The sequence below is a fragment of the Zeus faber genome, assembly GCF_960531495.2.
Source record: "Zeus faber genome assembly, chromosome: 12".
In the NCBI taxonomy this organism is placed as follows: domain Eukaryota; kingdom Metazoa; phylum Chordata; class Actinopteri; order Zeiformes; family Zeidae; genus Zeus; species Zeus faber.
In genome coordinates this window covers 8,301,222-8,326,518 of record NC_137196.1, presented here as the reverse complement: position 1 = coordinate 8,326,518, position 25,297 = coordinate 8,301,222, and the positions used below count along the sequence as shown (strand labels likewise).

The 25,297-nt window shown below is 44.1% G+C and overlaps 1 protein-coding gene across 1 annotated transcript in view; it reads right to left on the bottom strand.

Annotated features, from left to right (window-relative positions):
- gng12a (guanine nucleotide binding protein (G protein), gamma 12a) overlaps window positions 1–24,088 on the bottom strand; it is a 28,126-nt gene extending 4,038 nt beyond the window's left edge. Inside the window, exon 1 of the mRNA XM_080010674.1 lies at window positions 24,057–24,088. The gene's annotated coding sequence lies outside the window, so the exon portion shown is untranslated. The remainder of the gene's footprint in view (window positions 1–24,056) is intronic.
- Window positions 24,089–25,297: the final 1,209 nt, after the last annotated feature.

Genomic DNA, 25,297 nt, shown 5'->3' with positions numbered 1-25,297 from the left:
TCTGGTGCATCATGTTCAATGTCACAAACACGTCGGAAAAGGTGTGTGTCATGGGTCCAGTGTGATTGGGAACAAAAAACAGTAGAGGAGACCAACAAACAACATCAAACTGTAAACCTTGGAAAAAATTATGGAATGAAACACGGATATTCCTGTCTATTTATGTGTCAGCGTCCGGAATTTCAATGCGCGTCGCATTGGGGCAAAAATCTGCGGTTCGCACTGGGTATCCATTCTTATCAGAGCCGATTGGAGGTGGAGCGGATTAAAACCAGTGTCTATTGCCTGGTCATTCAATCCGGGAAATGAGATTAAAATAAATACATCTACAATAAAAAGACAGTTTTTATTGTATTTACTGTTTTTATTATTTTTATTCGTGGTGTGGAGACGCTTTGATTGTGTAGCGGAGCGGATATTGAATGGGCCCTCCCCAAATGCATCCAAGGGACTCCTAGAGACTGGGCCCCAGAAAGCTTTCCTCTTATGCACGGCCCCGTGTGGACTCACTGCTACATAAGTAATTCACGCAAGCCGCCCATCCCATAATGAGTCACCTCGGTCGAGTTCTGCAGGCTCTGTGAGCTTCTACCCGCACCACTGGTCTAAGAGTCTATGGTAGGGCGGCCCCCCATGGACTCTCTCACACACACACACACACACACACACACACACATACACACACACACACACACAGAGTGTCTCTAATGGGTGGATGGGGGCGCAAGCTAAGGATCTGAGAGACCACCCCAGCCACAGCCACACACAGTCATGCACACACACACGCACACACACTGTAGCCTTAACAAGGACCACCTACTGCACAGAATGGATTTGCCTCATCGCTTTACTGTACCTCTCAAACACACATCTACACAGTTAACACACAAGAGACACCCACACATGCCATTCATTTGATATTTTCAAAGTGCCGAGAGCGGGCAACCTTTATGAGTCAGCGCCATTAACTGTACGGCTTAGAAGGGAATGGTCCTATATGCATGCACGTGTGTGTGTGTCCAGGTGTGTGCTGCTGCTGACTAACAGAGATGAGATGCATTGTAGTCTAAAACAAGCCTTATGTGTGGTCCAATGCCTACAGAGTCCAATATTCGCACACTTCTGTGAGACCGGAGCAGGGTTCTGGGTTCTTCCTGCCTGGTTAATTACCAGGCAGAAATTTCCAAACACTAGGTTGAATCCTATTAAAAGCCAGTTCTTCCAGTTGTTTGACGGCACTGAATTGCCGTGTGTCAGACGCCGACCGATTTTTGGCTCCGTAGATCCCGGAATAGGGTCACGAGACTCGATTTTGAACGCCAGTGCACACTTGGAATCCGATGTCCTGCAAAATCACATTGCAAAACGTTTGCCTTTCGCAGTCGCTCCAGATCTGCATAGAAACAGCCCGATTAAGTCGGGGAGGGTGGGAGGGGGTAATATTTGGGAGTCTAGACAGATGTCTGCTTCTTTGAACCAAAGGAAAGTTCAAAGCCGTGGGTCCCGGCCACAAACCAGAATAGTTTTCCCTTGCACACGCTGACAAATTCCCACCAGCTCACACACAACACACACACACACACACACACACACACACACACACACACACACACACACACCCACGCACACGCACACACACAAGTAAAAGTATGGTTTTCTCTCTCCATGTATCTCTCTCTGACACGCGGGTCTCACTCCTTCCCCTACTCATCAGGGAAAGTCGAAAAGCAGTCCTCCTCCTCCTCCTCCTCCTCCTCCCCCTCCTCCTCCTCCTCCTCCTCCTCCTCCTCCTCCACACTCCATCGGCGTCAGCAATTTTTCAGCTGAGTGAGGAACGGCTCAGTTGTTGTGCCTCGTAACAAACACTGCTTGCATTCACTGTGTTTCGCGATTAATCTCGCCATCAGCGTGGCGGGAGTGGGAGTGGGAGTGGGAGAGTAGTGCTGACGAGACGATCTCCGGGATCCTGCTGATATTCTCAGTCTGTCGTCTGAAGTCTGTTGAGGTGACAACACAGAGAGAGAGAAAGCTAAACACACACGCACACACACAGACACGCACACACAAAACCCGAGACAATAAAGCTGAGCTGTGAGAACCAGCGAAGATCTGTGGAGGAGAAAACGGAGAGTGACATCACTGCTTTCCCACCAGAAATAAACACAGGGCTTTTTTTTTTTTTTTAATACCCTTTTGTTTGCCAGGCAACCATCGTCATGCCGCTGACCCGGGAGAAAGAAAATCATGGCAGTTTTATTAACTTGCAGGCCTGAGAACGCTCGCGGGGACAATAGAAGTGAAGTTCACGCAGACGTTTTCCTGAGAAATCCCAAGTGGAAGCTTGAGATTTCTCATGGAAAGCGTCCTATTATCTCGCAGAAATACAGCGGGAGTCACCCAGCCTGAAGGAGTAGCAGCAGAGGCAGTAGAGGAAATGCCAGCGGTAGCAGAACACGTGCAAGTTCAATATAACGACACAAGTATGATGAGGAGCATGGAGCCTGTTGGCGGAAAACATGTTCAGGCTGTGGTAAACAACATTCAGCTGAGATCAGGTTTGGTTTCGGGGGAAGAACCACTCCTTGCGTGGCAGGTATGGCCGCTTTAGATAAAAACCCAGCAATGCCGGCTCCTCCCTGACCACTGTCGGCACGTTTGGCGCTGAGAATTAGTTATTTTTACACCGCAGTCTGGGCGGAGCCGAGGCGCACAACTCTTCTGTCGAGGCTATCGCAAACAAACATCTGGAAGTGTCTCTCGGTGGGGCCTGGCGCATAAGACTGCGTTGGTTCCACTGCAGGCAGTAGGAAAATAAGACAGAGGATCTTTGAGGTCGCACCGAACGCGCCGTCTAGGCGTTAGACGAGACCTGGTGCCCGAATCCTAAATGAACATGTAATTACTCTAATTACTGAATCCCGTCATAACCAACGGATGAAAGAATGAAAGAATGAAGAAATGGATGAATGAATGAATGAATGAATGATGCGTTGTTTTGCGAGGTGCGCAGACTGCCTGGCTTTCAAGTTTCAGCAAAGTAAAAGCCAAGTATGACAAAAAATAAATTACAGTCAAACTCGGTCTTAACCTCTTTTCCTGGTCATGTTATTGCCACACAGTGAGCATTGTGCCTTCCTGTCTCTCAGCATGCATTGTGTTCAGACTAATGAGAGGTATGCTTTTAGGTTTTAGTGTTAAATATACGTTTTAAATGTGGTACGGAAGTGTTATGCATGATTGTTCGTTGTTGTTCGATTGTTCGTAAGCGTTTCAGTTTTTTTGGGGGGAATTAAGTGAGGACATTGCTGTTTGGTTTGATGACATTGGCGTGCTCAGCATATTGAGTATATTTGAGTCTCTAGTCTATAGTCGGTTAGCTAATAAAAAGACTGGTATATCCCTTTCCCACTGCGCCAAAAACACGGTAGCACCCGCTAACATCTGGGATTTGTCATTGGTGCAAACGGTAACACCAGGGTTTTATTCCCAGGTCAATCACCTTGCAACAGACACAGATTTAATCGGCTCTGATGTGAACAGGACACCTGGGTCAACACGCAAATTTTCGTCCCTTTACCGGTGCAATGCAAGGCGCGTTCTGGATGTTGGCGCGTTCTGGACGTTGGCGCGTTAATAGACAGGAATATCCGTGCGTCATTCCATCATTTAATATCCCATGTAGAATCGAAAATCAAAATCAGAAGTCAATGACTTTTTTTCCCGCATGGGGGGCCGTGAAATGTTTTGAGTGTGGGGACCACGGTGGAAAACCCCCCACGCCCCCGGGCTCCGAGTCACTCCAGCATCGCCTTAAGCTGGTCTCTGAACCGGAGGAGCGTCTCTGCTCCCCGCCGTCGAAAGGACCGATGCGCGGGTGCGGGCATGGATACTCCATGCCGCTTCTACGAAGGATCCGATTCTGAGCGGCTCTTCTGTGGGAATGAAGGGAACCCAGTCTCGCCGGGTGATGAGCCGTTTTTTCCGCCCACGTTTTAGAGTTTTGTCGTTCATTTAATTTGCTGTCTCCTCTACTGCTTTGTTCCCAGTCACACTGGAACCATGACACGCCCTTTGTTCCTGACACACAAGAAAAGAAGAACAAAAAACGGTATTCCCCCTGGCAATGGGAAAGGCGTCAATGGCCTATTTTTAGCGGGTTTACACACATTTAAAAAACAAAAACGTTTAAAAAACATTAAAGTAAAATATGTCTTACTTCACCAACCGCCACAGAAGAGACAAAGATTCCTTCCTTATATAGACTTATGTAGAATAACGCAAATGACAAAATAATTGTTTGATTAGAGCCTGTACTGGATTACTGAATTTAGGGACAATACGAGTTACATGACTCGTTACAGACAAATGTAATGTGATCACACCGTTACCCCCAACACCGGTGATAACAAACGGTGAACATCACCCGAGATAAAAGCGGCCATGTTGGCCTAAATTTGTGTCCTCAAGCGGGGCGATATGCGCGAGCAAGATTGCAGGAGGACGTCGGCGTTCCGGAGGAACAGTGTGTTGAGGAGTCTCGCTGGCTGACATAACTTGATAACGGCGATAAGCAGCGAGACAATCGCTGGTATGTGTGGATTAAGCAGAATGAGATTGCGAGACTTTGCGTAATGAGATTATTACATTCTTGAGCTTCCCAAACTCTTAACCGGGGCAGCATTCTACTTCTCACACACCACACACCACACCCACACACACACACACACACACACACACACACACACACACACACACACACACACACACACACACACACTCCATGCTGTAGACACACTCGACTTGGAATTTGATCTGCAGAGAAAGGGTGAAACAGAGAACGTTGTAATTCCAAATAAATCCTCCTTTCAAATTCTACTAGCAGACTCATTCTCGTATCTCCATTCATAAAGTGCAATAAGATGCAGCATGCTTTTTTTTTTGCAGTGAAACCGGCCAGAATTGTAAAATTAAGGGGATTTTTTTTTTGACTACCTATCAACTACCTTCTTTTGATAATATTTATTTTGCATATCACACAAACTAACTGGGAATATCTTTGTAGTCGTGTACTGTTTAAGTAGTAATTTAGTATTCGAAACACAAGGTACCATGAGCTCAAAGCAAAATATGTAAGGAAATACTGTGCTTTTACAGTATGTGGGTTCCAGCAGTCTATAAAGTACATTCAATTTTGCTAAATGTCAAGTTTTCAAGCAAGTCTCTGAAATATTGCAGGGACGAACTGTGGTTGTATTTACATGAATTATTGGGATTGCAAAATCGTGATTTCCAGGAGGGACAATTTGAAAGCCAGCAGTGTCATCCACATTCACCCCTTGTTGACATTGGTAATAATAGCGTGTGTATAAGTGTAGGTACAGTAGAATATGAGTGTTGAGACATATAAAGTTTTAATAATAGCACAAAGGAAAATTGTGTTGGGGGGGGGGGTGCATTATTTTTTTATACGCATTCCCTCATTTACCAGTGCAAACTGACAGCCAACAGAAGTGCGTTAAATAGGCAGTATACTACAAAGAAAGAAAGAACTTAATGAAAAATAACTTTATAAACCTGCCTGCTTCATGGGTTTCATTTGGGGCTGCAGGAGGTTAAAGAGCTGCTACTACTAGTGTCATGGTGCCGATCTCAGCGATCTCTTTTTACCGAGCAGAACACATGGAGCAGGTTTTACTGCTAAAATGTAATCTCAAGCATCTTGCCTGTAAACAATGACAATGATTTTTGTAATTACTGGGAAACAACAGCACTTGGCACAGTATTTGGCCCAGTGTTTCCTGAAACGCAGCTCCAGGATCTTCATTTTGAAGTCAAGACAAGTGCAAGTTGCAAGTTGGTTCTGGCATCAACAGGGACAAGAAAGATATATGAGAATATATCCATGCAGTCCACTGTGGGAGACGGTTGCATGCAGGTGCTGCATGTCGCAGAAAATAACAAAGAACCGATTCAGAGGAATCCTGGTAATAAAAAAAAAAAAAAACAATACAAAAAAAACTCCCCACTTTCACCACGTCACCTGCTGGTTTCCAATATTCCATGAATTCACAGCGGCATTGGGACGTTGTGCATACTCCTAACATGGAACAAACAACTAGGATAATATGATCGCTATCAGTGGGGGCGGAGGAGGGAGAACGAAACCGTGTGTGTGTGTGTGTGTGTGTGTGTGTGTGTGTGTGTGTGTGTGTGCGTGCGGTACAAACGTGGAAACAAGAACATAAAGAGACAAAGAGGGCGATGGACAAAGTTCGGTGACGGAGTAATTTGCGAATGCCGAGCGTGCAGGACTTTGGCCCCCCCCCGCCTTTCGCTGCAACTGCCTCTCACATTCTTTCCATAGGAGGGGCAGAAGGAAGATGAAAGACCTTAAGGTTAACCGGAAAACAAGACATTCCTGCCACTCATCAAATCTTCAGAGCCCCCCCCACCGGAAACACATACCCGCACACACCTTCCAGCTTTGCACACAGGATATGAGGCGTCCAGTTGCAGCAGGGAGACGGTTCCACGGTGAGATCATCAGCAGCCTCCAAAGAGGAAAGAGGCTGCGGCTAAAAATAGCCGTCTGGTGTCTGTTGCTACTGGCCACTGTGGAGTAAGTCTGACCTACAGGCTACTGTTACGGTAGCGAACTAATAGCTAGCCCGGTGCCCGCTGGCTACCATCCAGGCGGTAGGGTCTTTCCAGTTCAAGCCAGAAGCCATCGGCTCCCTGGTAATGGGCTCATTACGGAGTCCGGAGCGGCCCATAACAAACAGCGGGGCCAGGGCAGATAATGGACCTTCGGACGTCACTGACGACGCAAAGAGGGTGACACACAGGAACCACGGCGGAGCAAGGCAGAAAGGAGCCTCCTGTCTGGCATCTGAACATCTCTGCCCTTGGAAAACAAACGGCATTGTGGCGAGAAAAGGCCACAAACCAATGAAGTGCAGCAAAGGTTTTGGGGCAAACTGTTTGCAATTGAGACTGACAGAGATATGGGAGCATGAGAGCGAGAAAGAGAGTGAGCGAGTTCAGCTTCGCAGCTGTTCACATGTCACACTTGGTCCGAGGCCAAAACTCTTGCTGCGTCGCCAGAGACGCCATAAAACCTAAAGCTATTGTGAGTCCTCGGCCTACCCCCCTTCTCTGAATGTTGCTATTCATGACGAAGGCCGACTCCACACAATAGCTCTACCCATCGCTGAGGCACAGACACCGCCTGTACCCGCCTGTACGGAACAAACAACAGAACTCGCCTCTCTTCCCATAACTCTGACTCTGAGGTTGAACCGGTCTAACTGCAGGAACGCTGCTGCAGAGTAGGAGGATTCAAGGGGGTCAAAGGTCGGTGGTCAGCGGTACATCTGTTTCAATGTCCGGGGCTGGATAGGAGAGATAGCAGAGGAGGGGAGGAAAATTGCATGAATGGAGTATTTTAGAGAGGTGTGTGTGTGTTTTGTGTTTGTGTGTGTGTGTGTGTGTGTGTGTGTGTGTGTGTGTGTGTGTGTGTGTGTGTTCGTGTGTGTGTGTGTGTGTGTGTGTGTGTGTGTGTCTGGAAGGAGAGGGGTTGGTGTAAAAGAGCAAAGGCGTGTGCCTGGTTGGAATAATTGGCTGTGGCTCTACGTCACACGGTGCATTAGACAACAAAGGTAAAGGTCGTAAAGGCGCGCTTCTTTACAAGAGGAAATGGGATTTGCGGGGAGGTGCAGCAAGTGTGTGTGTGTGTGTGTGTGTGTGTGTGTATGTGTATGTGTATGTGTATGTGTGTGTGTGTGTGTGTGTGTGTGTGTGTGTGTGTGTGTGTATGTGTATGTGTGTATGTGTATGTGTGTGTGTGTGTGTGTGTGTGTGTGTGTGTGCATATGTGTGGTGGTAGGGTGGTCTAATAGAACAACAGGGTGCGACCCAACAGTGAAAAGCTACTGTACGACTTGGAAAAGTGCAAACCGGAGGAAAATGTACCAGTATGGGGGGTAAAAAGCCACAGACACACACACACACAGACACACACACACACACGCACAAACACACACACATACCACATATAACATATGCGTCTCTTATGATATTCCTGCAAACACTTTCACAGACTGTCCTGTGAAAGACAATAATAATAATGAACATTTTTGAGATACTGGATACTTGTTCTGCAGTGCGGGTGGAGGACCCTGCAATGTTCCCGCGTCGCAGTTTCTCTGTTCCTTTGAGTATGGATGTCCTCTGCACGTGCCATTCATCAGCGGCCGCCTGAGTGCGTCTCTCCGGGACAAAATGTATTTGTCTAGCGGCTCCTGACCTTTCGCGCCGGCGGAGGGGGTCAGGCAGTCAAAGTTCAACCACTTTGCAGGATGTCATTGTTGTTCTTGGCTGAGCAGAATCGCAGTACAGTGGATGGCAGGGGAAGAGAAAAAAAAAAAAGAAACAAGCGCAGACCTGGGAGGGACTTGGGCGCTCGTAAAAAAAACAAAAAACAAAAACGTCTGAGGGTTACGAGCGTGACAGCGCAAAGACCAATTTGTCGCCGGTGTGTTGCGATTACGAAGCTCCCCCCCACCCGAGCCGGACATTTGATCCGGGATCCCTGCGAACGGGACGCCGGGAAATCCGAGATCCTGCGGAAACGCGGAGACCGCGGGTGCCAGACAAGAAGGACGCCTTTGAGGGCGACCGAGGACGAGCCAGTCCTGTTGTCTATTTGCCTTGAGGAGCGTCCCCCCTCGCTGGAGAGGAATAACCCATCAAAGATTATCTGGGAGTCGGTTAGAGCGTTGGACACAACACAACAGAACCGAACAGAACAAGACGGGGCGGGAGGGGAGATACGAGCATAAGGTGGACTGGATGCACAGGCTCTGGCACATGACACGCTGTCCCTCGCTCCTATCGCCACAAGCACATTGAGCTTGTTGCTCGTAATGTGTCCCTTACAAAGTCATCACAGATAAAGAAGTATTTGTTGTAGAACGGGAAGGGAGCTCAAAAACAACACAACGGTCCGTAAGGCTTCGACGGCTTTGAGCAAACAACCAACAACCAGGTAGCACTATCAAGCCAAGATGACGTTCTCACAATGGAACTGGGCGACGACGCTCCATTTCCTCGAAACCGATTTTTACGAGGTCTCCTTTATGACACAGGTTGGAGGCCCTTTCTTTTGTTTTGTTTTTCATTTTGAGAGCGGGAAAAAGGCTGGAAACAGGGTCAGATCCGATAAAAGAGAACAGACCGGAAAAAGGCTTGTTCAAACGGCACTAATCATTTTTTGAAGTACAAGGTGGGTGTGGCTTACAACATCAGGACAATATTGATAGTGTTGTGAGATTTGACAGTGACATTATGCTAAACAAGCCTTTGTATGTTTTCCTTTCCTGTTGACTCAAACTATAACCGTCTGGCATCGGAGGCCTTAGGCAATTCAATAGAATCGCAGATAAGATTTTTATTAACACTATTTGAGCTCATTGCCAAGTGGCCCAGTCCTCATTGGACTGAGCTGTCAGACTACACTTTGAGGACCAAAAGAAATGCATCACCACATGACTAACACAAAAGAAAAAAGTGTAATGTAATAAGCAAGTAAGCACATGGTAATAATTCATATTTGTAATTTATACCCTTTATTCCGAAAGCAATAATTGACCCTGTGCATAGTATCGCATTTTGCATATTTTTAAATATCTGAATATTTATTTTATTTATTTTTGGTTATTTCTATATATTTGAAAAATAAAATGATTCTATTTTATTTCGTTATTTTTATTCTCCATTTTTCCATTTAAGCTTTTATTTAACGCGAACAGTTTGTAGTGAAATGCACCAAACGTCACCAGAAGAAATTCCTCATACTGTATATGTAAATGTCCCTGGCAAATAAAACTTTGTGATTGTGATTCTAATTCTGAAGATGAAAAAAAAAAAAAAAAAAAAAAAACTACACTGCCACTCACATTGCATATCACGCAAAAATTCTGTGGAATTCTATGAGGAGAAGTACTTTTCCTTTTTGTTTTATCACACTCTGCGACGTAAAACGAGAGAGAAAGCAGGGTCTCACCCTAACCCCATGGGGGAATATTAGATCCATTGAAAACGTTTACGAAACCAGATAGAAGGTTATGTTAACTGTAAAAAAAAATGTAATAAATAAATTTAATGGTTTTGAAATTGCAACACAATTGCAAGTGATGCAAGAAGGGGAGAGGGGGCAAACAGTCAGGCACTGATCGACTGACAAGCAACTGACACACACTCATACACACTAACACACAGACACACACACAGTTGAGCTTGTCTAAATAGCTCCTCCACCAATGTTACTCTGTTCGTCTAGGTTTCAAAGACACGCCGGGTGGAGACTGACTCCGTGGGTCAACTACAGGCCACTTCCTGAGAGGCAACCCCCACACACACACACGCACACACGCACACACATACACACACACACACACACACACACACACACACACACACACACACACAATTTCTCTCTTAATGATACACCCTCCTCCTCTTTCCCCTCCCTCCTTTGATTTTGTTTCCTTCATCCTCCAGCCATTTCTCAGCACAGGCAGGTCCCCTCTTTAAGGTCACAAGCCACGGCCTGTCTTGTTGCTCGAAGAGGCTTTGTGTCCAGCTTGCGCCCGAAACCACAGCAAGCGCGGGAGAGTGCGTGCGTACGTCATTTATTTTCCCTTCCAGGATTCCTTCAGAATTTCCAGGATCTTGCGCTTTTAGGGCGCAGAAAGGGTTTTGTAAGCATGGCGCACGGGCGGCATTTTTATGTTGTTTTGTTCTCCCCCGTTTGTGGACCTGGTTCCAACCCTTCATGGTTTTATAACCTAAGGGATGAACGACAAACAAGGGTCAAGCTTTTTTTTAAATATATATTATTACGTCTTTATGCCGAAGAAAAAGTCCAATGCAAAGGTTAAGAAAACACTGTACTTAGCGATGGAGGTAACAGCACAAAGGGCCAGTGTACGACAAGCCTTCCTTGTGGAGGAAAGTGTGAGGCCCTTGTTCCAAACTGGCCCCTTACACTTTAACAAAGATTCAAACTCCTTTGAATGCAGATGAATCCCAAACGGGGATGTGAATGCCGTCCTCTGATTACGGAGACCGAATAAGACCAATAAGATCCGAAAGGAGACACAGGGAACAATTGTGCATCTCTTGGGACACCTGTCTGTGTGCGGCAGGAGACAAAAATACCGCGGGGGCCGGGGATTGAGGCGGGGATAAAGAAGGTCATTCCTCTTAACAAAATATACGCTTGCACGGCCTACAGCATACAGTCTCACACACACACACACACACACACACACACACACACACACACACACACACACACACACACACACACACACACACACACACACACACACACACACACACACACACACACACACAGGTTCATTTCCCTGCACATACAAAAACAGGGCCCCATGCAGAAGTAGACAGTGGTCTTTGTTTGGGGGACGCCAACAGACTTTTCCATTTAGTCATTAAAGAGTAAGGCGTCAAAAGAAGTTAAAGAATCCATCAAACTGACAAGGTTTCTTCATCCTCAACCACACACACACACACACACACACACACACACACACACACACACGACCAGTGAGAGTGATGCTAAATTCCTTGATCCTAAACCCAAATGCATACACGCAGAAAAAGAAAAGGTGCCAAAATGGGTCTGCAGAAGGTCCAAAACGTGCTAAACTGGGTATAGGCAGTGATGCTAGAGAAGAAACATTTAGAAAACTTTTTTCTGACCAAGGTTCCTTAAACAACCATTTGTTTGACTGAAGAGTTTAACTGCTGTGTGCTTTTGTGGAATTACCCTTGTATCGGCTAGTATAATATTGCAAGTTATACCGAATTTCAGCCAGTAGCCACCCACCTCTGCACTGTGGAGGGGTATAGTCATTTTTCCAAAAATTTGACATCCTCCACCGTCAAAACAACTCAAGTAATGCAGAACCTCAACTCATCCCAGAGAACTCCATTAAAGAGCTCATTGTTCTCTCCGTGGCTGTGTTGCAACCCCAGTCCTGTCCTAAGTGAACTCTGCCTCCGCAACCATGCAAATGATCGGTATAAAGGTGAGCGGGTTCCGCCCAGAGGATGTCACATCTAATGGCATTCTTCTCTTACCTGTCAGGCAGGAACTTGGCTTTCAAGAATCACACACCCCCGCCCCCTCAAGTGCACATGCCCATATTCAGGTGGACAGGTACAGGAATGATTAAGAACTTTGCATGCGCAATGGAAACACTTAAGGTGAGGGAAAGGTGCGTCTTCCCGTGAGGAGGTGGGAGCATCTCAAGACGCTTTCAAAAGGCCCGAACTGTGATCATACCACATGTGGTACATCAGCTTGCTTACCCAAAGTTTGGATTCAATTATGTGTTCAAAGTGAAGTGCCTATAAAACTATAAAAAAAAAATCTGAAGATGCTTTACTGCTCCCAGGTAGGTAACCCCCCCCCCCCCCCCAAACACAAACACACATGCACAACACACTTATCTAGCGGAATTGAGTTAGTATAATGGATGAGTCCTGGAAAGCTTATGTTTGGACCACCTGGCAATGCCCAGGATAGCAGATGGTGTGTGCTTATGGGAAAGGGAGAGGGAGGGAGGAGAGAGAGTGAGCGACAGCAAGTGAGAGCGAGTGACAGCAAGCGAGAGAGAGAGAGAGCGTGAGAGAGATGGATTTCAGATGGTTTAAACCCCAATGACCTAAAAATGCAATAGCAAACTGAAACCCGACGCTGCAAAAATCTCCACACGCTTAAGAAACCTCACCACTTAATGTATGAGTACGAGGAAGAACAATTTGAACACGATAAATACTTCCTTCTGAATTTCCTAGTTTCCAGAACTACTTTTTTTATTTCACCCTTTCAGGGTGCCTGGCAAACAGGCGACGTGACTTTTGGTAGTGTGGAGCGACACTGTGTGGCAGGAGACGGTACTGGAATTATACATTAGAAATCAACTTCCAGATGTTGCTTTTAAAAAAAAAATGTGAGCCAAAATGGCAGTTGTTGCTGGTTTAATGTATGTCGAGCTACGTACAGCTTACTTTTTAAAATTATTTTCTGTTGAGAGCAATTAAAAAGTCCATTCAATGACAGCCGTCAACTATGAACCTCTTGATTGGCACTCTTTTCTGATATATATATATAAAACAAAAAAAAACAATAAAACAAGTAAGCCCTCCCCCAACCACCACCAACAATATTCTATAAGATCAGAAGCCGAGGGGGTGGGTGGGGCCTTAAACGTACACCTAGAGAGAGAGATTTTGATGTATTTGCGAGCACAGCTTGTGTGAGCTTGTCCAAACCTGGAGGCATATGGCCTGATCAGACAGATTAAAAAAAGCCTTGTTAAATCAGAGTAGATCAGAGTGTGTCAGTGTGTGTGTTTGTGTGCATCACACCATACACACTTGAACACCAGGTGGAGAATAGAGAGAGGTCTCTGCATGTGGCAGCGGCCACATGACAATTACGCCTCATTGTCACCACAAATTTATAAATAACCTTTTGTCAGCTGTCGTCTGCCTTGCTCCTCAGCCCCAGTGCCTGGTGGGTGGTCGGTGGCGTCTTTAACTATTTCCTTATTTCTCTTTCACACTCCTTTGTGCAATATGTGCAATAACAGATTAGAGTAATAATTAATATTTAGAATTTATACCCTATATACCCACAATAGTCCTGTGCATAGTATTGCCTTTGGTATATTCTGTATATATTTATTTATATATTTGTTATATTGTTTTTATCTGAATATTTCTGTTTTGTATTTTTCGGCTATTGGTTTATATTTGACAATTGTTATTTATATGTTGTATCTTATTTTTACTTCACTTTTTATTCATTTCAATTTATTTATTTATTTATTTATCCCCTCTCCTCTCACTGTTAGACGGAAGACCCTAAGACCAGCCGGAGACCTTTAACCTCGTCTACTCATTTACTCTCCAAACATACCTGTCTTATCTGCTTCCTACTTTCCCTCACATGAAAGTGGAGGAGACGCAGGAATGCAGTCTTGGCTTAGCAAACACAAAGTCCTCGAGGTCTCTGGTGTCAAATTGTGAATAAAAAAATACAGTATATATCTTTTTCTGATAAATAAAATTCCTCTCAGACAAATGTCAAAATATAACTCAGCGTTAAAGAAATGGAAGGTTGCATATCGAGGTTACACATGGGGTTCACGCTACTGGACTACTGTATGGGGTGAGAATAAAAGCCTCTACACGGCCACCCCTACAAGTAGCTAAGAGTAGTTGCAAGGTTGCATGCTCCTAAGCGAAACCAACGTCTTCACAACGTCTGCAGACCGCAGCCCTAGCGTTAGCGCTACTTCAGCTCAATGTCGAAGGCCTCACCATCGCCAAAGCCAATATCCTTACACAAATAGCCAGCAAAAACGATGTGACGGTGATTCTACTGCAGGAGAGCCATGCTGAAAACAAGAACACCCTGAAGGTCCCTGGGTATACCCTGGCTGGATACATTGCCAATAAACACCATGGCATGGCTACGTTCGTCTGCAATGATATGGCCTGGTCAGCTATAGGACAATCCCCAGAAAGCGCAGAGGTAGAATGGATCATAACGGAAGTGCAATACACTACCATCGTCAACATCTACAAGCCACCTCCAAGCAGACTGACCCCATCGTCGCTGCCAGATGTCCCAGCCCCTGCGCGTGTACGCTGGAGACTTCCATAGCCATCATACAGAATGGGGCTACATGTTCCCCCGGTCACACCATCGACCGTCGCTCATCACCATCCCATCCCTGGTCCAACCAGTGCAAGGAAGGGATGCCAAGAGGTGGAACTTCTGCAAAGCAAACTGGGCAGGCTTCACGACACTAGTGAACAAGGCAGCTGCTGGCCTACCACACCCGTGCCGCAACAACCTGAACGATGCCTACGACTCATACTGCAAGATGCTGCTGGCCGCGTCTCAGTGCTGACAAGACTGTATCATCAATGTTCCACCTCTACCACAAAGAAGCGTCCTGTGAAATTAACATCATGGTTGACAACACCCGGCTACAGTACCAGCCCTTCCCCACATACCTTGGCATGAAGCTTGACAGAACACTGTCATTCATACAACACCTGGAAAAGGTCAGGGCAAAGACAACCTCCCGCGCTGCGCTGATAAGTCGTCTAGCCGGCACCACATGGGGAGCCTCCACAAAGACACTGCGCATTTCCACTGAGGCCCTGGTGTTCTCCAGTGCGAAGTACTGTGCTCTGGTCTGGTGCCGTAGCCCCCACGTCAACAAGCTGGACACTACCCTTAACACCAGTTCCAGCGCAGTACGAATGCAAGCAGAAAAAAAGCCCTTGAAGGTATTTAGTTCTCGGGGGACCTCCCCAGATCCTAGTTTCCCTCAGGGAGTCCCCAGAATTGTTCGGTGCGAAAACGCCTATAGCAGCCCATATTACAAGGCAGCAAAGAAACAATGGGCAGAACGTGCTGCTTTAGAGGTCAGCCACTCTACTCTTAAAAAATGAGTAAAATACTTTCTGAAACCTCTGAACAAAATTCTGAAAATTCTGGACACAACTCTAACGTAAGGACTGCAGAAACTTCAGAGAGAAGGACTCAAAAAACACCTACAGAAGTTGCTTCAAAATCTCCGACAACATTTAATACAGATGAAGCTCCTTTCAATATACCTGTTGTTACTCCACACGTCTCGATGTTAGGCTCATTTCATCAGGGTGATGCACGGTTTGGAGACTCCAGGAACAAACAGTGTGCAGCGATCAGTTTGACAGCAGACCCAAAATGTTTTGACATGGACAGCAAGTGACCTAGATGAGGTTTTGATAGAAGGAGCTAGCCTTTACCTGGACCTGAAAACGTCTGGTAGAATAAAAGACAATGTGCTAGAAAGTGTTTATATTGCAATATCACAACTGCCAAGGCAACATAGCTTCTGTAAGAGAATACAGTTACTGGCTGTATTGGTGTTGAAAATTATGACTTTGCACTATGGAATACAGCCATGCCAAATGATAAAGCCTAGGGGTGCCACGGATCACAAAACTCACGGTTACGGTCGCATCACGGTTTTGAGTTAGGGATTGAATATTTTTCGGTTCAGCAAAACAAAAAAAAAAAAAAGAATGGGAGACAAATACAACTTTGCTTTCCACTTATTCTGTAAAACACTTAAAGCAAGGAGCCTTTGCCCATGGTCTTAAATGAAAACAACATTCAAGATGTACAAATATTAAAATAAAATCGTACATTAAATATTCAATGCTTAATTGCTAAATTAAAGTGCAATATGAAGCATGCATGGCACCTTCTTCCTTTAAACATGATAGTGAATGAGAAAATATGATTAGATCTGCCTCCAAGTAACTAGCAATTCCAATAAGAATCATGTTTAATTTCTCATGTTTATAACAAACTAAATTTCATGAAAATCGGTTCAGAATTAAGCAAGTTACATTCGATTATGTAGAGAAGTCTGCATATCTCAATACACATGGTATTTACTAGCATATGTTGACAGCTCCAATATGGTGGACGCGCAGACGCAAAGCGGCGACATACAGCAGCTCATTGACAACATGCTGTAAAGTAGCAGCAACACAGCGCGGCGTACCGTAAACCAATCATTGTGCTTCACAGTAAAGCAGCACACATCTGTCTTGATTATCTGCTTTACACTGCAACTCTGCATCGAGATTTATGGAATTATTACTTTAACTATTAATTACAGCGATAGTAAAACTGTATTTCACTATGATGGTTACATTTTGTCATTGATCCGTGGTTCACATGCGAGGCGAACAGTGGGGGGCGATCCGTACGGATCACGGATCAACTACATTCCGTTACACCACTAGTAAAGCCATTCAGAGATCACTGTTAAATAATGACGCAACAATTACTGGTAATACATGTGCAATTATTAAGCAGGGATCAAGTTAATAAAATGCATTATTATTGTGAAGGCAGATTTCTATTGATTTACAAAGTTCCATAAAACAATTCTGTTTCCCAAAATAGATTAGCCATCTTGATCACTTATCGAGATCCCAATATTGACTAGCACAATATTGAATACAATAACCGTGCTTCTAATTTTTGCCTTAAGCATGCAGCCCTTCTTCAGAATGATAACTGTGGTTAGTTGCGGTGTAGGAAACCCACTCCCAGCCGCATACACCGCCTGATCATAGAATTACACTGTAACCAGGCCGGAACGAATGAACTTCTGCAGTCAAAACACACTGGGACAGACAGCCAAAGCACACTCACTCGTCTATTAAACTTTAACAAAGGGCTGACTACCCCAGACCCCGCAGATTGCTGCCTGTAGCTGTATTTATTAGGGGTCCAGCCTGCTCAGCCTTTTTTCTATTTTTAATCTCTTTAATTTTTTCTGTTAAAAGTATCTGAAACACGACGGTGGTGGCACGCAGAGACACATTTCAGACGTCTTGTCGTTTGAATTTGATCGATATCGATCTACATTTGAAGCAGAAATTTTGTAGCAGCGCCGGGCCCCGGGCAAGATGGTCAAAGCGCGCCCCAATCACAATGCATCATGTTCCCCTTGCTATTCAGTCTGCAGCCTGCCTTTCCCCTGCCTTTGGTCCTGATTGTTCCATTACAATAGCAGCCTCATTCACTAATGAACTCACTCACCTCACCAGAATTGTGATAAGGTTCTCGTATAAGATTTGTTATACATAACATTGTGTTATGTTACATTAACATAACATAATGTCAGTAGCGAATAAAATAAGTGAAAGCACGACCAGCAATAGCGAAAAGCACAGCACAGTTGATGCCTGAATTAAATGAATACTAGGAAAGCAGACCGCCGTGCTAAACTTGACAAAAATCGGAATCTGAGCGCTGAAATTTTGGTGACAGCACACCTTGCATGGCCCCTTAGACACAATATGACGTTTGATATTTGCGTCTGCCTTCTCAGCAAAATGGCCTCTGTCCGTAGGATACTAATGCAGAGATGCCACGGCGGCAGTTGTAGTAGCAATTGGCTCCGGCACATCCTCTTGCACCTCTTTCCGAGCATCTCCAGTGGTGTTGGATGGCGCGCTTGGACTGTTCTCATTTTACTTCTTAAAGAAACTGCCTATTTTAGGAAGCTTTGCTTTCTCTTTCTCGTCTACTTCTTTAAATGTCTGTTTCTGAAACCAGCTCTTGTCTTTGTACTTCTCGCTCATGCTGTCTTAACTCTTCTGTGTAGATTTCGCTACGCAGAAGTAGTAGTATGCAATACACATGTCCTTAATTACTATGGTAACCCAGAATTCCGCACGGGCACACTTTATACATGCATATATGTATGAAAGTATGTATATGTATGTGACGAATAACCCTCTTGAATCTTTATAAACTTTTTTGACAACCCTTATCAACAACCCAACCCTTATTTATACATAATTGTTTAATATTATGTAAAACGGTTTTAGGCTGATGTGTATATTGTTATAAATTTGAATGAATGACATCAAGTATGCAACACCATGGAGCAGATGACTTGGCTGATTGTGTAAAATAAATACTTACGCTTGCGCTTACTATAAAAGTTTAGTGGTATACTGTAGGCTCTGCTCGAAATGCTCAAGATTCTATGATACGATAGTGATAAGATAAAGAGGGGCCCCTGTATGTAGGCCCCAATACAGCTGCATTACCTGCATATATGGTAGTTACGCTGATGCTACGTTTCATGGGAACTCGAAAATGTGTAATTGGTGTCGATACTGGACCCTGTTTATTATCATTATTGTTATTATTAAGGGTCCAGCCCGCATCCATCCCTATTGTTATTGTTCCGATTTTTATTATTATTATTTTACTAGGCATTTTTTGGACTAAAAGTGTCCCAGACTCCTCAGACATCCCCATGGTTCAAGTTTGATCCATATCGATCTACATTCGGAGCAGGAATGGGTGAAAAACCGATTAAATTTGACCGGAAGTAGCCGGATGTTCGTGCATCACTGATATGCCAAGGTTCTAAAACCTCCGGTCGGGCGGTGGAGAGGGATGAGTTTGTGGAGTAAGACGCTTTGTGACATCATCATCCAATTCCATATATGTGACCCATCGCTGATTTTAGGTACTTTTTGCCGTTTCACTTCTTTTTTTTCACGTCATTTGAAAGTGGAGAGAATCAGAGCTTGAATAGGGGTCAAAGATGTCAATCATGCGAATCAAGCAAATATTCTTAAAGCTATGGCTTGTTAATGACGAGGCTGCGGCAAACTGTGTTTCTGAGATCATCACCCTCACAGTTTTCCGAAGGCTCCGCCTCTTGTTTAGGTAGGTGACGTCAGCTTTCCTTCTTCGCGTGTTACTCCGCCTACACAACAATGTATCCAGGTGTGTGTATAAAACACACCTTTAAATCTATTTAAAAGGTTGAAATCTATCAAAACGGTTTCACATTGTGACTTCACATCACATGGAATATGGAGAAATGATCTTCACCTGGACGGCCAGCGTCTCGGTAAGTGAACTGTGTTTCCCCATGTAATCTGACAGGAATATTTAACTCCATGGTTTAACATTTATCTACTATTTATAAATCAAACTCGGCTTTGAAAATACGTTGAGATAAAAACAAACACAAAGGAACAGGATTCTGGAAAAATCTCTTTTTCCTTCTCGAAAGGTTTTATCAACTTATTTGGCGGCTCGTGGCGATTTTAGAAATGTGCGACAATGCAGGTTTTGCCGTGCAGGCTGCATAATAGACTCCATCGGGTGTTTGTGTATCGTCTGCTTGACGTCGGCGGGCCTTTTCGATTTATATTTGATCTCTTTTGCTCTTTTTGTAAATGAAGGCATTCTGTTGGCATCTAACTCTGGGTTAGATGCGGCATTGTGTCCCTCTGCGGGATTGGAGGAAGTCGTAAGATACAAACTGTAGGAATCCATGATGTGTTTCATGGACTCAAAACACAAGGAAAACTAGGACCTGTAAAAAGTATAAATAATCACAGAAAGTCGTCACCGCGTCATTACGTCCCTCTGTCATTGCTGCCCCACACGTCACCAAACGGTTGCCTGTCCATCACTGAGAGTGAAGGACAGGCATAGTGGTTGCTCCGCGAGACGAGCGGCCAGGAGACGACAGACTGGGGGGAGCTGATGCAGTGTTTAACGTAAACTCTGAAAGTTTCAGAGAAACTGGGAAACTGTAATACCTACCAAACACAACTAAACTGGACCCTGTGTTTTGCTGCCTGCAGCTATATTTATTATTATTATTATTATTATTATTATTATTATTATTATTATTATTATTATATAAAATAGACAATATTTTATAATAATAAATTTAAATATATGAAATATGATATTTTATATATTATTATCATTATTGTATATTTAATAAAACAGACAATATTTTTAATAATACATTTAAAATATATTAATTATTATTATAATATATTTAATAATAAAAAAATGAAAAATATTATTATCGATCATTATTATTATTATTGAATTTATTTTATTTTATATTGTGTATATTTATTTTTTGTGCCACACTACTGGCAACAAGGTCAGGTTCATCTTAACAGGAAAGCATAACACACACACACGCACATGCGCACACACGCACACACACACACACGAAAACGACTGAAGGGGTTGGACCGTACCACAGCACCTTTTCCACTATTTGAGATAGTTGCCATGACAACACTTGCTGGTGTCAAACGGTGAACGTTCACATCTGGGGCTGCTTAGAATCTGATTAGTACACACACACGCACACACACACACACACACACCCACACACACACACACAGACACACACACACACACACACACACACTAACTAACTAACAGAACCTCACTTCCTGAAGCCGGAGGGGAAGACAAGCAGTTTAATTTACAACATGTCCCTTTCCTGTGTTGCAATCCTGCTTTTCTTTCTGTACAATGATCATTTTCTGCAGAGAGGAGTGAAAATATTAGAGGTATACCGCTGATAATCATCTTATGGAGAACACCAATATGATGTTTCATTTGACATAATCAAATGTCCCAATGTCGTTAATTGAAGGATAGAAATGCTACCATGTTTTGATGATGCATTAATATCCTGTCCTTCTGCACACTGAAATCTGATATCTGATAGCATATAACTGATAGCATACAACTCAAAATATAATTGCGCTGAATGGGTCCTTTTTTAAAAGGTAGCCAAATTATCATCGTTATTTATTTTTCTGTGAGCAGAAAAACAGTGCTAAATACCAGTTAGACAGTTTGAAAATCAAAGTACAGGTACTTTCAGGTACACTTAATGGCCGAGTTCCGAATTGGTTGATAAGCAAGGACCCGTGTTATACCACAGTAAGGGGACGTGGCCACTGCAAACGCTAGTGTAGTGAACACTGACAGACTGCGGGAACGAGACTGAGACTGAGAACGGTGTTGAGATGAGATGTATATAGTATATACAGTGTATACAGTATACATAGTGTATATAGTATATATAGGGTATACAGTATACATAGTGTATATGGTACATATAGTATGAAAAGGGTGATGCACGATGACATGCTTGACGCTGAGACGTAGCGTGCACGCTGTGGAATTGTACGCAGTGTACAATACGGACTGGTCAGAGAGCTGGTTGTAAGTCCGAACGGTCGTTAAACAGGTCGTTAAATGAGGAGTACCTGTAGGTGCATTTATTGTGGATAATAATCGACAACCAATGTATTATGCATCGCCTAGAAAATATATCTATGGCAAGTATTAACACTGTACATACTGATTGTCAATTATTTCGGTCCATTTTGTCATCATAGGCGCTGAACTGAATTCACCAGCCCATACTGCTCATTACACCCTGATGCACACGATATATGAACACTAAATAAGCCCAAACACTGTAGGAAGACCAACCATCCTTAAAAGCGACTGCACTGGAGTAAACGACTCAATTTAAGAGAAAATACATTCTGTATATATGTAATGGGTTATGTTATCTATACCCATGACAATTGTTCAATCATATCTATCTGCACACAGTTGATTGGTTATGAGATGTGAGGGGGAGAGAGAGAGAGAGAGAGAGAGAAAGAGAGAGAGAGAATCAGAACCAATCCGCAAAACTGGGTGTTCCGATCCGACCTTGCCCCGTGCGGAGAAAGTTGCGAGTCAAGTCGGCCTGCATTCTCCGCACGGGGCCTCCGGTAGATCCTGTTGGTTGTCCAGTAAAGCCACCACAGTGCCCCGGTGCGACAAGTCCTCCCCTCCCAACCCTAAGAACCCCAACTCAACTTTCGAGAACTTGTCAAGAGGGACAGTTCTCTTCAGTATAGACGCTGTTGTGGGAAACACAGTGGGCCGCTGTCTGTTTCGAATTTGGGACAGCTTCACGAGCGATGAGGGCAAGGAAAAACCCATTTATGTGAGTGTGCACGTCCATGTGTTCATGTCTGCTCATAGGCCTGCCAACCACTCTCTCCACACACACACACACACACACAGAAACACACACACACAGACACACACACACACCCCACCCTACCATGTTTGTCAAACCACTCTACTGGATGTTGTCATGCTGCCTCCGACATGATGAAACCTGTTAAAAGTCATAGTGCAGACCAAACCTCCCCTGGCACGGCGAAGACCTGGAGCGAGCAAGGAAGCGAGGAAGGAAGGCAGGAAGTACTGTATGTCATTCCTTGGATTCCAACGGCGGCGTGGCCCACTCACAGGCTCCGACGGCGGTGAATGGGGTACTAATGAGTGGGACTCATCAATGGCCCATCTGTGTTCCGTCCTTCCTAATGGCCGAGGGACATCGTGCCATCAACGGGGCCCGTTGATGGCACGTGTAAACATCTCAGGCACTTCCCTTTTGACCGCCGCGGCGGGGACATAAATCTGTTGAATCTAATGGGCTCATGATGGACTAGGGCCGGATGACGCTGGCAAAATCCAGTCAAGCCAAATCGTCAATGTCATCACATATTTTTTTCAGCATTTTCGGTGATGGCTGTCTGAGCGTTACAGTAGAAGGGAGGGATCTGCACACCAGAATAGCCCCGGTTTAAAGGATTTTGTTCAATGCAGTGACGTTCGGAGCAGAAGGCTCTTCCTCAGACGTGCGTTATTTGTGCGTTACACACAAGAACAAGTGAAATATCTGAGCAACAATCATTTGACGAATAATTTCTCCACCACGATATATATTTTTCATATCCACGCGTCTTATCACCCTGTGTACATGTAGTAGCCATACAGAATACGTTACCTATTTTCTAACTGTAATTACTTTACTGTGATCGCCTATTGTTTTGATGTGCGCTCCCGTGACACCGCAATTTCCGCTAATTCCCTGATGAACAAACAATCGAATCTAATCTCGTAATGTCAATATTACGACGGCGCAGGCGGAGGCATTGATCAAGACGAAGTTCAGGAAATGGTTCCACCTGAACGGCAACACTGCACATCGCGATCTTTCGACGCCATCTCGTCACATATCGCGATATCGACACGATATCGCCAAATACCGCCCAGCCCCGTCGACGCCAGTGGCCGTGGTGGGCGCGATCAAAAGAAAGAAAGAAAGAAAGAAAGTCTGCCATTGCGAAATAGACCCCAATGGAAGAAGTTCAAGGGCCAAAAAAAACCAACATCTGGATTTCGTTGTGAAGCGGGACGCATCAAGAACATTATGCAGCGTACACAGCAGGTGGGGTCCGTGATGGGGCGAGGAAGGCCCGCGGAGCTCTACGATCACCTGTTGCATGCCAGCATAAACCACGACCCTTCATAAGCGGGAACGGTGATTTAAAAAAAAAAACATATATATATACTACGAATTAAATCAAATACTTAACTATAATAGCATTGAGCCTGTAACAGGGAAGACCGACGCAGTGAACGTTTTGATTTGGAAAGGCCGGATCTTAGCGCGACAAACTGTTGCTCCAGAAAAAACACGAGGCGAGAGGAGAGGATGGTGTCTACTCACTCTGTCCGCGGCACTGTGTCTCCTTCTCCTCCTTCTCCTCCTTCTCCTCCCTCTCCTCCCTCTCCTCTCCCCCTCTTCCAAACGGCGTCCGTCAGCAGACTGGGAGGAGACCTCTCCGTGTACAACTCCACTTTACTGTGTTCGCAGCCACCGCGCTCTCCGCTCTCAAAAAACAACAACAACAACAACAACAAAAACAACAACAACGACCGACTCTCTGCGATTAACCGATTTTTTTTCTTTTTTAATGAATTGATTAATTCTTAATAATCGCGTACTTTATTTCCCTCCCCTCCCCCCCCCCTCCCCTCCTCCTGGTGTCTCCGCACCGCACTCCCTTTTTCCTCCAGCCGCGGCGGGAGAGGAGGAGGAGGAGGAGGAGGAGGAGGAGGAGGAGGAGGAGGAGGTGCGGACACTGGTGGATGTTACGAGAATAGGAAGAAGAAAATCGAATAAAATGGGGGTTGTCATTTTCCTGGCTGCCCCGAGGTGGCGCCATTGTACAATGTTGAGGAAGCGTGGGCCGACGGCATTTCATCGATGCGTTTTTTAGCTCCGTTTTTATTTGTTTTTATAATTTAATTGAAACGATTCGGTAAATTTTCACTATTTCTAAGTATAATTTAGTTTTTTTGTTGTATTATTTAGTTTGATAACTAGGTTATATATATATCGATATATTATATATATCGATATATATATATCTATTATATCTATATCTATCTATTCCATTTTATTTCAATTTATTTTTATTGTATTTTATTCTATATATTTTTATCTTATTCTATAAGTATTCCACTTACTGTATTACGTTTTAGGAGTCAGTTAGTCGGTCTATGAAAGGAATTTTCTACTTTTTATTTTATTTTTTATTTTTTCCTAGGACATATTGTGTGCTATCACCGGGTGCGTTGCATTACATTTCACTGCATATATGTATGAAAGTATGTATATGTATGTGACAAATAAAAAATCTTGAATCTTGAATATATATATATATATATATTTCTCCTCATTTAGATTTCTACTTAAAACTTTTAATTATAAATGATCTATTTTGTTTTATATTTAGTTTCATCCATTTTAAGATTCATTTCATTTTATTTAACCTTTTTCCTCAATATAAAACATAGACCTTAATTTCTCGACTGCAGAAAAATTGTAGGTTTTGCTATTTCTTTTTTAAGTTGCTACAATGACTGAAGTGTGTGTAAATATATGCAATACAACAGACGTTGCCT